The sequence below is a fragment of the Bos taurus genome, chromosome 13 (genome assembly GCF_002263795.3).
Source record: "Bos taurus isolate L1 Dominette 01449 registration number 42190680 breed Hereford chromosome 13, ARS-UCD2.0, whole genome shotgun sequence".
Classification (NCBI taxonomy): domain Eukaryota; kingdom Metazoa; phylum Chordata; class Mammalia; order Artiodactyla; family Bovidae; genus Bos; species Bos taurus.
In genome coordinates this window covers 25,633,554-25,647,773 of record NC_037340.1, presented here as the reverse complement: position 1 = coordinate 25,647,773, position 14,220 = coordinate 25,633,554, and the positions used below count along the sequence as shown (strand labels likewise).

At 44.6% G+C, this 14,220-nt stretch overlaps 1 protein-coding gene across 9 annotated transcripts in view; it reads left to right on the top strand.

Moving 5' to 3' along the window:
- The window catches only part of LOC788520 (craniofacial development protein 2), a 138,688-nt gene extending 128,316 nt beyond the window's left edge, over nt 1-10,372 (top strand). For all 9 annotated transcript variants that reach the window (XM_059892832.1, XM_059892831.1, XM_059892829.1 and 6 more), the window contains one exon: nt 632-10,372. The gene's annotated coding sequence lies outside the window, so the exon portion shown is untranslated. The remainder of the gene's footprint in view (nt 1-631) is intronic.
- Nucleotides 10,373-14,220: the final 3,848 nt, after the last annotated feature.

Here is a 14,220-nt window from a genome sequence, read left to right as displayed (position 1 = left end):
TCTTTTTTGGATTTCCTTCCTACTTAGGTCACTATAGAGCATTGAGTAGCATCCCCTGTGGTATACAGTAGGTTCTCACTAATTATCTGTTTTATACACAGTAGTATATATGTGTCGACCCCAATATCCCAATTCATCCCACCACCCATTTTCCCCCTTGCTGTCTTTTTTTTAAATTTGGGTTTTTTTATTTGGAGGATAATGGCTTTACAATACTGTATTGGTTTCTGCCATATATCAACATTAATCAGCCATAGGTATACATATGTCCCCTCCCCCTTGAACTTCCCTTCCACCTCCCACCCCATCCAACTCCTCTAGGTTGTCACAGAGCACAAGGTTTGAGCTCCCTGGAAAGTGAAAATGTTAGTCACTCAGTCATGTCTGACTCTTTGCAACCCCATGGACTGTAGCTTGCCAGGCTGCTCAGTCCATGGAATTCTCCAGGCAAGAATACTGGAATGGGTTGCCCTTCCTATCTCCTTTGAGTTCCCTGGATCATACAGCAAATTCCCACTGACTGTTTTACATATGATAATATTTATGTTTCAGTGCTACTCTTTTTTTTTTAAGTCTTTATTGAATTTGTTACAGTATTGTTTCTATTTTATGTTTTGCTTTTTGTCCACAGGAGGCATATGGAATTTTAGCTCCTCAACCAGGGATAGAACTTGGCATCCCTGCATTGGAAGGCAAAGTCTTAACCACTGGGCTGCCAGGGAAGCTCCCCACTACCCCGCCCCAACTCCTTGTTGTCTTAAAAAAACTAAAAATAAGCAACGGACAAACAACTAATCTCAAAAATATACAAGCAACTCCTACAGCTCAACTCCAGAAAAATAAATGACCCAATCAAAAAATGGGCCAAAGAACTAAATAGACATTTCTCCAAAGAAGACATACAGATGGCTAACAAACACATGAAAAGATGCTCAACATCACTCATTATCAGAGAAATGCAAATCAAAACCACTATGAGGTACCATTTCACGCCCGTCAGAATGGCTGCGATCCAAGAGTCTACAAGCAATAAATGCTGGAGAGGGTGTGGAGAAAAGGGAACCCTCTTACACTGTTGGTAGGAATGCAAACTAGTACAGCCACTATGGAGAACAGTGTGGAGATTCCTTAAAAAACTGGAAATAGAACTGCCTTATGATCCAGCAATCCCACTGCTGGGCATACACACTGAGGAAACCAGAAGGGAAAGAGACACGTGTACCCCAGTGTTCATCGCAGCACTGTTTATAATAGCCAAGACATGGAAGCAACCTAGATGCCCATCAGCAGATGAATGGATAAGAAAGCAGTGGTACATATACACAATGGAGTATTACTCAGCCATTAAAAAGAATACGTTTGAATCAGTTCTAATGAGATGGATGAAACTGGAACCTATTATACAGAGTGAAGTAAGCCAGAAAGAAAAACACCAATACAGTATACTAACGCATATATATGGAATTTAGAAAGATGGTAACAATAACCCTGTGTACGAGACAGCAAAAGAGACACCGATGTATAGATCAGTCTTATGGACTCTGTGGGAGAGGGAGAGGGTGGGGACATTTGGGAGAATAGCATTGAAACATGTATAATATCATGTATGAAATGAGTCGCCAGTCCAGGTTCAATGCACGGTACTGGATGCTTGGGGCTGGTGCACTGGGATGACCCAGAGGGAGGGTAGGGGAGGGAGGAGGGAGGAGGGTTCAGGATGGGGAACGCAGGTATACCCATGGTGGATTCATTTCGATATTTGGCAAAACTAATACAATATTGTAAAGTTTAAAAATAAAATTAAAAAAAAAAAAACTAAAAATAGAACTACCATGTAACCCAGAAATCCCACTCCTGAGCATATACCCAGGTAAAGCCATAATTCCCTTTTTATTCTTATTGTTTCCTCCTAGGCTAGAAAATAGTCTGAGAGGCCTGGGTTTAAGAATGAGCCTTTCCAGTGAACTCATCCCTAGGTAAATGTCCAAAAATATTGAAAGCAGGAACTCGAGTAGATAACTTGTCCAACCATGTTCATTGGAGCATTATTCACAGTGGCCAAAATGCAGAAGCGACCCAAGTGTCCATCAATGAATGGAGGAATAAGCAAAGTGCGGAATATTTTTCAGCCTTAAAAAAGAAAATAAGGACTTCCCTGGTGGTCCAGTGGTTAAGACTCCATGCTTCCACTATAAGGGGCATGAGTTCCATCCCTGGTTGTGGAACTAAGATCCCACAATGCCAAAAAGTAAACTAAAAATAAATGATAGAAAAAAATTTTAAATTAAAAAGGGAAGTAATTCTGACACATGCTAAAACATGGGTGAGCCTTGAATATATTTTGCTAAGTGAAATGAGCCAGTTACAAAAGAACGAATACTGTATGATTCCACCTATATGAGGTGCCCCCCAGCAGTCAGTTCATTGAAACAGAAAGCAGAATGGTTGGCAGGCAGTGGAGCAAGGTGGGAATGGGAAGTTGGTGTTCAGTGGGTGCAGAGTGTCAGTTTTGCTGAATGAAAAGGGTTCTGGAGGTGGATGGTGGCGATGGTTATACAATACATAGCTTTATGTGATGCTGCTAAACTGGACACTTAAAATGATTAAGACGGTAAGGTTGTTTTGGTAACTTATTTTATTAATTAATTAATTAATTAATGCTGGATCTTCATTGTTGTGCATGGATCTTCGTTGCTGTGCATGGGCTTTCTCTAGTTGCTCTCCTTGGGCTTCTCGTTCTGGTGGCTTCTCTTGTTTGGAGCCTGGGCTCAATAGTTGTCACACACGGGCTTAGTTGCTCCATGGCCTGTGGGATCTTTCTAGACTAGGGATCGAACCCATGTCCCCTGCATTGGCAGGCAGATTCCTAACCACTGGACTACCAGGGAAGTCCCAAAATGGTAAGCTTCATGTTATGTGTATTTTGCTACAATAAAAAAAGTGTCTGCATCTTCTTGGGCCTTAGATATTATAGCATTCAATTCTTCATCCCTTTTCCCGACTCTGAGCCACAGCTTTGCTCTTCCTTCTAAGGCCTGTGTTAACTTAGAGGTAGTCCCGATGCAGGGCTGCCTCAGGGCTGCTCTAACAGTAACCAGTTAACCAGTGTGTTCCCAGAGCAGGGACTTGTCTTCTGGGACCACAGCCAACTAACTCATGCTGGAATCTTCTAGGGCTAGACTCTCTTGCCATGTGGGGATCTCATCTGCCCACAAACCTGCCTGGAACAGCCCATCAGTTAACCAAGAGCATGTTTGGCTTTGGTCTGGCCTGAGCCTGAAGTGAAGGGTCTCTGCCCCACCCCTGCCAATCTAGCATTTTCCACAGAAACTCATTTTGAAGGAGGCTCTTTGCCCAGCATCCCACCCTTTATTTTCTGGAGAGGAACCCTTCTCAGAGTTACCTACTCAGGAGACAAGCCAACAGACTTGAAGAAACTGAAGTGATAGTGTCGTAAAGAGCAGTCTCTTAATTTATGTTGACAAAAGTTGTTTAACGTGATGCTTTACAGTTTATGATTATCTATTTATGATGCTTTACAGTTCACTAGAGACTGCCCACAATTCACTCAATAGGAGGCCATCAACAGATAACCTGAGATGTTGGCTCACCTCTCAGCTGTCGAATCCTTACGAGGAAGGGTGAGTCTTTTCAGGAAAGAAGAGTTATTCACTAATTATTGATATTGATGGGATGATTACATGGTGTGTTATAATAATAGGGTTATGATAATGAGTCTGTGATTGAGTGGAAATCCACTGGTCACAGGTCCGTAAACATTCTGCTTTTAAAAAAAATATTTATTTATTTATTTATTTTGGGCTGTGCAGGGTCTTTGTCGCTGCACACAGGCTCTCTTTAGTTGCAGGGAGCGGGGGCTACTCTTAAATGCCGTGCACAGGCTTCTCATTGCGGTGGTTTCTCTTGTTGAGCACAGGCTCAAGGGTGCGAGGGCTTCAGGAGTTGCAGCGCAACTTAGTTGCCCCAAGGCATGTGGGATCCTCCAGGATCAGGGATGGAGCCCACGTCCCCTGCATTAACAGGATTCTTCTTCCTTGGACCACCACGGAAATCCAGCATTCTGCTTTTGTACGAATACTGTTTCACCACAATATTATAGACCCCAAAGCAATTATATCTCCCAGGTATCCAGGGAGCCCACAAGGGCATCCCATGGGCTGCATTGTATCCCCTTCCCCCAAATTCATAGGTTGGACTCCATACCCCCAGTACCTCAGAATCTATTTAGAGAGAAGATCCTTAAGGAGATAACTAAGGTCAAATGAGGTCACTAAGGTGGGCTTCATCTGATCTGGGTAGTGTCCTTATGAGAAGAGGAGATTAGGACACAGACACGAAGGGAAGCCCACAGGAGGGCAAAGGGAGGAGATGGCTCTCTACAAGCCAGGGAGAGCTGTCTTTGACACCTTGATCTTAGACTTCGAGCCTTCAGAATTATTAAGCCTAACAGAATTAAATTGCTGCTGCTTAAGCCACCCAGACTGTAGTATATTGTAATGACAGCCCTAGCAGTCATACCCTCCATCACAGCCAGTCCACTCCTCTGACGCCTTCATAATCCCATTCCCTTTCGTGACATCATAGCCAAGACATTAGGACCGAACTGCTTGGATTCACGAAGGAGCCAAAGGAACACACAGCTCATAAATCTTCCTAACAACACAGCATACCTTAGGAAGAAAACAACAACAAAATATGGTGGGAGGAGGTGGGGATGTACCAAGTCTATTAAAAAAGCATCTTTGTTATTACTCATATTTCTTCCCAGAGTAGAGCTCTTCCCACTTAGGAAGGCTTCCCAGCACAGGCACTGTTGCACTGAAAGCTGAAGAGCCAGGCATCTATTCGCCACTGTTGCAAACAGTCCACTGAGATTGTGCAACCTGTAAATAAGGAGCTCACTTTGATTAGAATGTACATGAACATGAAAACTCCCAAACTTCTATCCCAAAAGAAGGATGCCATTTCCAGCAGCCAGAGAGCATAGGTGGTTAGCTCGAGTTCTGCTTTCTCAAAACGTCTGCCTTGTATTTCTCTTCCCTTCACAACCACCTTCAACACATCCCAGTAGAGGAGCCATATGGTCACACCGCCTCCTCACCCTGGCCGTGCCAAGATTCACTTTTGCTTCTTCGGGAAACATTACAGCCCCCAGGCTGAGATGCCTGGAATATGAATCTTTGGCTTAAGCATGATTCTGGTGCCATGGACCCTACCTATCGCCCAAATTTTCTCGCCAGGATTGGGAAGTGTTTTCTCAGCTTTTCCCTGATTTCTTAAGCTCTGTACCCCGTGTGCTTTATCTGCTACAGCCCCCCACCAGCTCTGGATTTGTCCATGGCTGCTCTGCTGACACTTGGATATTAGCTTCCACTTCTCATCTGCTCACCTTTATGGTGCCCGGGAGTTTTCCCAGTTGAGGGTTACAAGCCTGTCACAGGTGCCCCGTAAACAAAGACTACCTTTCGAGACACAGTAACAACTCCTAGGCCAAACAAACTCTTTGCCCCTTTAAAAAAAAAAAAATCTATTTAAATTCCCCATATCTGGCCAACATTTGAATACTTCTGCTTTCTCATCTTACCAAAGGAATCTTTGTGCCCAACTCAGTGGCAAAACAATTTTGATTTTTTTTTGCATTTTTATTTCTTTTTTAATTAATTTTTTTTATTAGAGGATAATTACTTTACAAAATGTTGATATTTATTGAAAGCCAGGAGACTTCCCTGGTGGTCCAATGGTTAAGACTTTGCTTCCAGTGAAGGGAGTACAGGTTCGATCCCTGGTCAGAAAGCCAAAATCCCACATGCCTCATGGCCAGAAAACTAAACATTAAACAGAAGCACTGTTGTAAAAACTTCAATACAGGCTTTAAAAAAAAAGAATCTTAAAAATAAGAAAGCTGGGCAAAAGATTCCTCCCTAATGTTGTCTGCCACTGATAGCAGACCTGAGTCCAGCGTATGTTCACACTGGAATATATGTTATACCATAGCATTCCAAGCATCAGAAAACATCATTCACAAAACATAAACTTAAGGCTAAGAATGCTGCTTCTGACCTCTGTTGGGAATCACTGCTTTCTGTCGCTGGGGGTCAGTTGAACCAGCGTAATCACCTTTCTTTGAAAGTGACACTCATCTAACCCTCTCACCAGCTCTTAGGCTAGACGATAGGTGAGCTTCTGTCATTTGGTCATTTTTGTTCCCATTTCCTCTTTTCCTAGTTGGCCACCTACATGCTGAATCACCTAGGATTCTGGGATGCTTTTCTTTTTTCCTCCATCTCTCCACACTTAGGACTTTCTGATTGTGCCGTCTCTATTTGCCCAGAACCGGAGGCTTGAGTGTGCAGAGCTGTTTGTGCCCAAGGCTGTGCATTGTATGCTGGGAACAGGGTGGACGCTGCAGGTCCCCGCAGCTGCCCTAAGGAACGCTAATTGCCTGCTGAAAAACAGAAATAAAAAATGCCCCAAGGACGATGCCAGACCCACTGAAGGATAGAATCCTTAAAGCACAGCTCCAGAAACTTCAGTCTTTTAAAGAAAACAGTCTTTTTCTCTCCCCCCCAGTTATTTTACTTCCTTTGGCTTCATCCTGTTCTCTTAGACCATTCTAGGATCTATCCTTCCCAGACCTGAACAAGGCATATCAAGCTAACACACACACGTGCGCGCGCGTGCGCGCGCGCACACACACACACACACACACACACACACACACACACACACACAGCCCAGAATCAAGGTCTCTGCTGTTGTCAAGTTCAGGATTAGCTGGAAAAGCCCTGCCTTTCTGGTCTTGTCTCCCTATCATGAAATGCCATTTTCCCCAGACATTCTTGTAATCTATGGCCATTCACCAATCAGAAAGCCCAGTGGGGTGATATTTAATTCATGTCTGTCAATCACAACACAAAGAAAAGTCCTTCAGCTGGTCACTGAGAGAATCCTCTGCTACAGAACAAAGAGTCCGTGGGGATCTGTGGTCCCAGCCTCGCCTTGCACTCAGGGGCGGACCCAGCAGCGCTGCTGGCCCTTGCCTGGTTTCAGAATAATTGTGGCTTTGGAAGCAGCTAGGCAGATTAAAGAGATTAAATCCACAGCGCGTCCCTTCGACACAGTCAGGGGAGAGGAAGATTGGGACTTTCATGTTTTAGCTCTTCAATCGCAGATCAGCATGTCCTTGGCACTGGACCTCTGCATCGAATCCAAATATTTGAATTTTAGAGTAATCGCCGTCGCCCAGCCCTCTGCACGGGTGGTTGTAGGAGCTCCGTGGTTTTTACACTGACGTATCAGCAAAACAAAGCGGCTGAGATACGAATCTAGTGCATGAAAATGAAAAAGCTTCACTTCCCCGCTTTGCATTTATCTTTGGAAGTTAGAGGGATATGAATAATAAATAAATGAAATGAAACGCTTCCGTGGCAATTGTGGGTAACACAAACACAGGATTCGAAGGCAGCAGCTGGACAACAAAGGAACAGTGCCTCAAGTTCAAGATTAGCTCACCAAAGCTTTTTTTTTTTTTTTTTAATTCTCCAAAAACAGTCACGTGGAAGTGCAGTGCGCTTCCTCCTCTCACTGCTTCTCCTGTACCAGTCTTGGAATCAAAATGATCTTTATGTTGTCACTACCTGTCGGGACTTCAGCTGAGGCTCCTCGGTAATGCAAGCCACATATCTTTTTACTGCAAGGATCCTTTCAATATATCTTACATATTATTCATTCCAGATACTTTCACATTTGTTCACTCAGTTTTAAGGAAGGTGAGGGATATTTTAGCAGTCCTTTTCTGGGCTCGTTTTACAACTGGAAAAAAAAATGCAGTAAGGGAGGGTGATTTAGAAATAAATGAGGGGTTGCACTGTGGGAAGAAAAACAGAAGCCAGTGGTTGGGGGAATGGGAAAATACCTGGTTTTGAACCTCACCCTTCTGATTCCTGACTTTGGCAGGATCTCTAAGTTCTTCCCTGTTAAATGAAAATAATTCCTTTCTTATGGTAATCTCACTACAATTAAATCAAGTAACACAGTTAGAGACTTCCAGGCACACAGTTCAGTTCTGTCACTCAGTTGTGTGCAACTCTTTGCGACCCTGTGGACTGCAGCACACCAGGCTTCCCTGTCCATCACCAACTCCCAGAGATTGCTTAAACTCATGCCCATTGAGTCGGTGATGCCACCTAACCATCTCATCCTCTGTTCATCCCCTTCTCTTCCTGCCTTCAATCTTTCCCAGCATCAGGATCTTTTCCAATGAGTCAGTTCTTCGTATCAGGTGGAGCTTCAGCTTCAGCATCAGTCCTTCTAATGAATATTCAGGACTGATTTCCTTTAGGTTTGACTGGTTGGATCTCCTTGCAATCCTAGGGACTCTCAAGAGTCTTCTCTAACACCACAGTTCAAAAACATCAATTCTTCGACACTCAGCTTTCTTTATGATCCAACTCTCACATCCATACATGACTGCTGGAAAAACCATAGCTTTGACTGCTGCTGCTACTGCTAAGTTGCTTCAGTTGTGTCCGACTCTGTGCGACCCCAGAGACTGCAGCCCACCAGGCTCCCTTGTCCCTGGGATTCTCCAGGCAAGAACACTGGAGTGGGTTGCCATTTCCTTCTCCAATGCTTGAAAGTGAAAAGTGAAAGTGAAGTCCATCAGTCGTGTCCGACTCTTCGCCACCCCATGGACTGCAGCCTACCAGGCTTCTCCATCCATGGGATTTTCCAGGCAAGAGTACTGGAGTGGGTTGCCATTGCCTTCTCCGTAGCTTTGACTAGACAGACTTTTATCGGCAAAGTAATGTCTCTGCTTTTTGGCTCTTAGAAGTAGTAGTTTCTTTCTTAAACCAGTGACACATTGCCCATAGAGAGGGAACTTCCACCTCTAAGCAGGATACCCTGGAGCCCTGGGAGAGCGCCATTGATCCTGGCAGCTGACTGGCCTTGTGGGCTTGGCTCCCTAGTCTGGATGCCTATGGGCTTCCTACCTGCTGTGGCAGCAGCAGCGGCCCTTTCAGAGGTTCCTCTGCCTCTCCTTCACTGGATTTGCTGCCTCTCGTGGGTGGGGAGGGGTTTGGGGAAGAAGTTAACCCTGTGAGACCAAGAGCCTTCTTGCTGACTGTTAGGCTTCTTCTAGCCTATTAGCCTAGGCTGCAATTAATATTTCAAAAGTAAAAAATCTCCAGGAAATCTGCCTTTCACATGTGTCTGCCTTACAAATGCAGAAGCAACAACAGCAGTGTTCAGGGTTTTAAAAAATGAGTCCTGGAGGACTTCCCCCTGGTCAGACTCTGCCTTCCAGTGCACACTGGTGTAGCCAAGGTTTCCTTCAGGCTTGGGTTTGGAACTTAAGACTCACTTAGCCTTTCCAAAACCTCTGTTACCTCAGTGGTAAAATGAGGTGCTTGAATGACAATATTTCCATTTATGAGCTCATTCCTTACGTAGCCTCTGTGTTTAACTACTGTAAACTAGGGAGAATGATGGGGCTTCCCTAGTGGCTCAGACGGTAAAGTGTCTGCCTGCAGTGCGGGAGACCTGGGTTCGATCCCTGGGTGGGGAAGATCCCCTGGAGAAGGAAGTGGCAACCCACTCCGGTACCTTGCCTGGAAAATCCCATGGACGGAGGAGCCTGATAGGCTACAGTCCATGGGTCGAAAAGAGTCGGACACGACTGAGCAATTTGACTTTCACGTGTAAGTTATTGTGAGGCTTAAATCAGGTAATCCAGGTAGTAGGTGTAGATCTCAAGCCACAAGTTCTGATACAAAAGAAATACATATGTAATTTTTGAAAAGTCACATATCCTCTGAGCCCTAAGCCTCTGGGTTACTGGAAATTTAACTTTGAATCTTCTTGGACCTTTCTGCCCACATCCTCCAAGTTCCAGGGCCTTCCACAGCGCCAGCATTTCGTTGGGGGTGAAAAGGAAGAGATTCTAATCCATCTGCGATGTCTGTCGCCCTTGCTAACATGAGCCTTTTACCCACTCCTGCCATGCTTGTATGGACTGAAAACAAATGCACAGCCTAAAAGTTGAGAATTATGTTTTATTCAGCAGACTGACCAGGATGAAAGCCCAGGAGTCAGCCTCTTATATACATCTGAGGGACTGTTTCAAAGAGGTAAGGGAAGAACCAGGATATATAGATATTTTTGCAACAAAAACCAGGTAGTAGAAACATCAAGGAATTACTGTTAATTAAAGAAAACCCAGAACATTTTTCTATGTTCTGTTTTGTAGCCTTAAGAAGTGTTTCAAACATATCTGAATGTATAAAATAAGAGTAAATGCCCTACATGGTGTGATGCTGCATTATATATAAAACCGTGTGCATATATTAAATTTTGTCTCTCGAAAAAAATAAATAAATAAATAAAATAAAGAAAACCCAGATGTCTTCAGTTAACAAATTTAGTGCTTTTCCTATGGGAAGATACAAGAGGCTGAGCTCATTGAAATCATTCTTTTGATATGCACCTTAGTTGTCTATGGAGAAGGAAATGGCAACCCACTCCAGTACTCTTGCCTGGAGAATCCCATGGGTGGAGGAGCCTGGTAGGCTGCAGTCGGCCAGTATCCTGTTTTTCTCCATCCTGAATCCCCCTCAGGCTGCACTGTTGTGATGGTCGCAGTGGTTGATGGCTTGATGACCAAGATATCCTTTGTTTGCTGATATGGCTGGCGACGTTCTTCACCCACACTTGAGAACAGACAATCTTGTCTATGAAACTGCACACCTCAGATGGGGACTTGAACCCACAGCCTTTTAGTTGAAATCGCACACTTGGTCTCAGAACTTAATGAAGCCCAGTTTCTTGATGTCTCAGCAAAGAGAGAATTCAGTGAGAGACAAAGTGATAGGTAAGATTTACTTAGAAAAATACACATTCCATGAGCCTCCCTGGTAGCTCAGCTGGTAAAAAATGCAGGACACCCCTATTCGATTCCTGGGTCAAGAAGATCCCCTAGAGAAGGGATAGGCTACCCACTCCAGTGTTCTTGGGCTTCCTTGGTAGCTTCGATGGTAAAGAATCTGTCTGCAATGTGGAAGACCTGGGTCAAATCCCTGGGCTGGGAAAATCCCCTGGAGAAGGGAATGGCTACCCACTCCAGGATTCTGGCCTGGAGAACTCCATGGACAGAGGAGCCTGGCAGGCTACAGTCCATGGGGTTGCAAAGAGTTGGACAGGAATGATCAACTTTCACTTTTACACATTCCATAGAGAGAATGCAGTTCATCTCAAAAGGCAAGAATAACCCTGGGAGAAACACACTCCACAGAAAGAGTATGGGCCACCTCAGAAGGCAAGAGACCCTGAAATATGGGGTGGTTAGTTTTTATGAGCTGGGTAATTTCATAGGCTAATGAGTGGGAGGGTTATTCCAACTATTTTGGAGAAGGGGCAGGGATTTCCAGGAATTGGGCCACCACCTACTTTTTGACCTCTTATGGGCAGCCTGGGAACTGGGGTGTGTCATTTAGATGCTAACGCATTCAGTTCAGTTCAGTTCAGTCACTCAGTCATGTCTGACTCCATTCGACCCCATGGACTGCACCATGCCAGGCTTTCCTGCCCACCACCAACTCCCAGAGCCTACTCAAACTCATGTCCATCAAGTCAGTGATGCCATCCAACCATCTCATCCTCTGTTCATCCCCTTCTCTTCCTGCCTTCAATCTTTCCCAGCATCAGGGTCTTTTCCAATGAGTCAGTTCTTTGCATTAGGTGGCCAAATTATTGGGAGTTTCAGCTTTATCATCAGTCCTTCCAATGAATATTCAGGACTGATTTCCTTTAGGATTGACAGATTGGATCTCTTTGCAGTACAAGGGACTCTCAATAGTCTTCTCCAACACCACAGTTCAAAAGCATCAATTCTTTGCTGCTCAGCTTTCTTTATAGGGCAAGTCCAACTCTTACATCCATACATGACTATTGGAAAAACCATAGCTTTGACTAGATGGACCTTTGTTGGCAAAGTAATGTCTCTGCTTTTTAATACGCTGTGTAGGTTGGTTCTTCCAAGGAGCAAGTGTCTTTTAATTTCATGACTGCAGTCACCATCTGCAGTGATTTTGGAGCCCCCCAAAATAAAGTCTCTCATAGTTTCCATTGTTTCCCCATCTATTTGCCATGAAGTGATGGAACTGGATGCCATGATCTTAGTTTTCTGAATGTTGACTTTTAAACCACTTTTTCACTCTCCTCTTTCACTTTCATCAAGAGCCTCTTTAATTCTTCGCTTTCTGCCATAAGGGTGGTGTCATCTGCATATCTGAGGTGATTGATATTTCTCCCGGCAATCTTGATTCCTGCTTGTGCTTCATCCACGTGACATTTTGCATGATGTACTCTGCATATAAGTTAAATAAGCAGGGTGACAGTATACAGCCTTGATGTACTCCTTTCCCAATTTGGAACCAGTCTGTTGTTCCATGTCCAGTTCTAACTGTTGCTTTTTGATCTGCATACAGTTTTCTCAGGAGGCAGGTCAGGTGGTCCGGTATTCCCATCTCTTGAAGAATTATCCACAGTTTGTTGTGATCCACACAGTCAAAGGCTTTGGCGTAGTCAATAAAGCAGAAGAAGATGTTTTTCTGGAACGCTCTAGTTTTTTTGATGATCCAACAGATGTTGGCAATTTGTAATGCTAACACATTACAGTGAGCATATAATGAAGTTCAAGGTCCACTGGAAGTTGAATCTTCTGTCATCTTGGACTTAGTTGGTTCTAACCAGCTTTTGTTATAATGTTGATGGCTAGGTCATTCTCTTAAAGATTGTGCCCAGCCCCCTTCTCTCCTGTTTCTGTTAGCCTGGGAAGTCTAGTGCCTATAGTCTCTTGCCCTCTCTGAAGTTTTGTCCACTCCAGAGGTCCCTGCCAGGAAGTGGTTCTTCCCTAGGGCTCTGGGACCCATGTCTTCCCAACACTGACAGTAAATCCTCCACCACTATGCATGGCAGGAGAGACCTTCACAGTTCTGGTAGCTCCCTGTTTCCCAGTACTTCTGGTGTCTTTTCACAGGTGTGCTCTACACCAGCCATGCCCAGGAACTGCCTGCAGCTCTCTGTGTCTGCCATGATCTCACATGCTTTGCAGCTTAGCTTTTGCTGTCCTTTCTGTGTAGACTCTCCGCCCACGTCCTCCTCCCAAATTAAATTAGCTGTTGTTCATTCTTAAGCTTAAGCTCACTCGTTGCCTCATTGAAGAAGTTTTATTCTATCTGCCTCCAGACACGCTGTGCTACCTGCACGGACACAGCATGGCACCCAGCCTATTGCATTGCAGTAGCCTGAGTACAGGTCTCTTTTGCACTGCTTGTCTCAAAGCAATTTGCTTTTCACCTGTGTCATGAGCTCCTGCCTGAAACACAGCCGTGCCCAGTGTAGATTGATGTCAACTTCTTCTTAACTGCAGCCCTGTCTCTTAGCCTTCCTCTTCCCTCTGTCCTCTCCCAACTGCCCTTGCCCTCTGCACTTGACTCCTTGGCAGCACTGTCCACATTTGAGCCATTTGCGTTATTAATGTGACTACCGGGTGACCACAGACTTGAATGAATTACATGTTCCCTCTCCCTGCCTTCTAATTACAGAACCAGGAAGGGATCTCAGTGGTCAATCAGTCCAACCTCCCATTTTTAGCACAGGAGCTACTCTACGGATGGTTCTTCAGTCTTTGCTAAAATAACTCCTCAGGCTTTTATAGTACACGGATATAATGGCAGCATCATGAAAAACACCAGCAAGTAGGGTGTATATTACCAAGGAGACATCCTGGCATGCAGAAGCTGATTCACTCCATGGGTGAGAACAGAGCAGTCCTGAACCAATAGGGGCAGAGAAAAAAAAGGGGGGGCATTCTATTTTTTTTTTTAAGCAAAGCTTATTTTTCTTTCAGATTATGGACCAGGTGAGAAGGATGCTTGACTACCTTAATCTTGTGGGCTATGGCCTGTGGGCTGGTTTTGGCTGGGGTTCTACAGGTGGAACGGCTACAGCCTTCTGCTCAGTCTGCGAGGAGCCTTTGTTATCTCCGCAGCGAGTTTTGGACTCTGACAGTTTTTGAAGAAGAAAAAAAGAGGCAAGGACAGTGGCTCTTTGTGTCTCTCAAAGGCAGCACTGTTTCTGTGGGCTGGCACAGCCCACGGACAACGTGCTGCCCTTCATGCGGGATTGTTTTACTGCCCC